The sequence below is a fragment of the Panthera uncia genome (assembly GCF_023721935.1).
Source record: "Panthera uncia isolate 11264 chromosome C1 unlocalized genomic scaffold, Puncia_PCG_1.0 HiC_scaffold_4, whole genome shotgun sequence".
NCBI classification, from domain to species: Eukaryota; Metazoa; Chordata; class Mammalia; order Carnivora; family Felidae; genus Panthera; species Panthera uncia.
Window position 1 is genome coordinate 90,867,075 of NW_026057585.1, and position 3,285 is coordinate 90,870,359.

A 3,285-nucleotide genomic window follows, 5' to 3' on the forward strand; every position below is an offset into this window, starting at 1 on the left:
CGAATGTCAGTCTTTTTTTGTGGTGTGGGACTTGGAGGCTACTTCTGCATTAGAGGGGACAAAAAGCTATGCAGAAATGGAGTGTATTTGAATAGGAAGCGTGCCAATTCAATCATATAAGAGTTGTGTTATTTAAAAACAAAATGAAATCTGGGGCAGCTGGGTGGTTCAGTCAATTCAGCGTCTGACTTTTTTTTTTTTTTTTTAAAGTTTATTTATTTCTGACAGAGTGAGAGTGAGTGTGAGCTGGGGGGGGGCAGAGAGAGAGGGAGACCCAGAATCTGAAGCAGGCTCCAGGCTCTGAGCTGTTGGCACAGAGCCCGACATGGGGCTCGAACTCACGAACCATGAGATCATGACCTGGGCTGAAGTCAGATGCTTAACCGACTCCCCAAGTGTCTGACTCTTGATTTCGGCTCAGGTCATGATCTCAAAGTTTGAGTTCGGGCCCCACATCGGGCTCTGCTGACAGCAAGGAGCCTGTTTGGGATTCTCTGTTTCTCTCTGCCCCTCCCCCACTCATGCTGTCTGTCTCTGAAAATAAATAAACTTTAAAAAAACAATGAAATCTTTTTGTGGTCATATGCTGCTGGTAGATCATGATAGAGAAGGAAGAAACAAGATCATCATTTTACTTTTACTTGAGTAATAAAATTCTGAAACTGATTTTAATGAGTGAGTCAACATCTAGGTGTCTCCAGGAGAAAACCGCATCTTTTCATCCTGACTCAAGGCATAGTTTGTTTAAAGTGTCCTGGGAGAAGGAAAGAAATTAAAAAAAAAAAAAAAAAAAAAAAAAAAATTCTGCCCTAGTTTTGAGAGAGCCGGCTGGAATGTTGACTGCCCTATATATGTGTGTGCAGCTGCGTCGTTAGCTACTGCCTTGGTGCCTGCCCTGTTTGCACAGCACCCCCAACTCTGCTAGATTCTGGTTTTTATTTACCTACATATGTGCCAGAATCTGAAAGAGCAAGCTAAGGGGAGGGCTTCTCTGCCGTTTCATAAAATGCCCTGTATTTCAGCTCTGATCATTACCATTCTACTGAAAGTTATTGCAAAGCAAGTGCTTGAAATGGCTGATGCTGATGGCATGTTCCAGCGTCCATCTTGTCGTTTCCTACCTTTCACCATCTTAAAGCTGTGCTTGGTTGGGACCGGCTTCACCCAGCCTCTACCTGTGGCATTTGAAACTGTTGCCCCTCAGTGCTCTGATTTTTCTGGTCTTCCTCTTTTTCTGTGCGGTTTCCCTTGAGCTGTCTGCTTCCTCTCTCTTCAATAATTAGGTTAATTGGGAGCCCCCTGCAATGTTTCACTTAAAGAAGTAAGTCCTTGAGCATTTTTAATGGTTTTTAAATTTTATTTTATTTGATCACTTTCAAGATCTTTGGTGGAAGATTTTGCAGCTAGTTATTTAGTGATTGTCAGTCCCTTTAGGGAATAATGTAAAATTTGTGGCTTTTGTTATAATTTTTCCCTAGCCTTTGACTCTGCAGTCAGTTATTGGGGAAAGTATGAGTTAACTACAGAATCAGAACATTCAGGGGAAGAACCTTTTTAAAAAAATTTTTGCCAGATGAGGGGCACCTGGCTGGCTCAGCTGGTAGAGAATGCGACTCTTGATCTTGGGGTTGTGAGTTTGAGCTCCAAGCTGGACGTAACTTGACAATTACTGCATAATCAAAAGAACATAGACAACGTTCTGTGCACTTTTATTGTAAGTTTGTAAAATGTAAACAGAGGTACCATCCACCTTTCAATAACGAAGGACATACTGGTACTTTGTATGAACTGCTTCTACTTTGCTCTCCACGTTTTTAAAATTTTTGCTTTGTGTGTGTGTGTGTGTGTGTGTGTGTGAGAGAGAGAGAGCGAGAGAGAGCGAGAGTGCGCGCGTGCGTGCGCACAAGTGGGGGAGGGGCAGAGAGAGGAAAGAGTGAATCCCAAGCTAGCAGCACAGAGCTGGGGGGGGGGGGTGGTGTGTGTGCTCAAACTCATGAAACAAGATCATGTCCTGAGACAAAACCAAGAGATGGACGCTTTAACTGACCGAGCCACCCAGGCGCCCCTCCAAGTTCTCTATTTTAAGAATATTTAATAGGTGCACCTGGGTGGTAGAGTGGATTAAGGGTCCGACTCTTGGTTTTGGCTCAGGTCAAGATCCCTTGTTTCTTGGGATCGAGCTCCCTGTCAGGTTCTGCACTATCAGCCTGGGATTCTCTCTTTGCCCCTCCCCGACTCTGTGCTCTCTCTCAAAATAAATAAACTTTATAAAAAATAAAAAAAAAGACTAAGAGAAAAAAGTTAATGCCCCAAACTGTAAGATGAGTCTCTCCCTCAAAGCCTTCCCCCATTCTGTGCCCCAGAGGTAACCACTGAACAATTTGGCAAATACCTCTCCAGATTCCATAATGTTCTGCAACTTGATTTTATCACTTAATGTATGGTAAAGAGCTTTCCATATTAGCAATATGGATTTCCCATACCCTTTTTTAATGGCCACAAGGTTGAAATTCTTAAATGTTATTCCATTAGAGATTTTTATGAGATCAATCGAATACTCTTTCAGGTAAGTCTATTTTGTATTATTTAGACCATCTTTCCAGTAAGGATTTATAAGGTAAATGATGTGCACACACCCGCCTCCTCGGAAGGCATTAGTGTGACCTTGAGACTGACCTCCAACCAAGAAGCCATTTTTCTTTATTTTGAGAGAGAGTGAGAGAGAGAGAGAGAACATGAGCACGGAAGGGGCAGAGAGAGAATCCCAAGCAGGCCCTGTGCTGACAGTGCAGATCTCATGAACCATGAGATCATGACCTGAGCTGGAATCAAGAGTCGGATGCTTAACAGACTGAGCCACCCAGGAGGCCCAAGAAGCCATTTTTCTATTAGCACTGAGGCTTATGTAAATTTCTGATCCATGATACTGGGAAGGTCTTTCCCAGTATACAGACTGATGACACTTGGGGGGGGGGGGCGGTCTTTATAAAATAGCCACTAATTTGTATGGAAGCACACTTTTTCTTTTAATGTTTATTTTTGAGAGTGGGGGAGCAGCAGAGAGAGAGGGAGATGGAGAATCTGATGTGAGCTCTGCACCGACAGCAGACAGCCTGATGTGGGGCTTGAACTCGTGAACCGTGAGATCATGACCTGAGCCTAAGTTGGACACTTAACCATATGAACCACCCAGGTGCCCTGGACGCACACTCTTGTCTCCTATCACCTCACATGCAATTGGAATGAGTGAAAGTCAGTAAAGCAAACTAAGCATTTCAAAGGCAC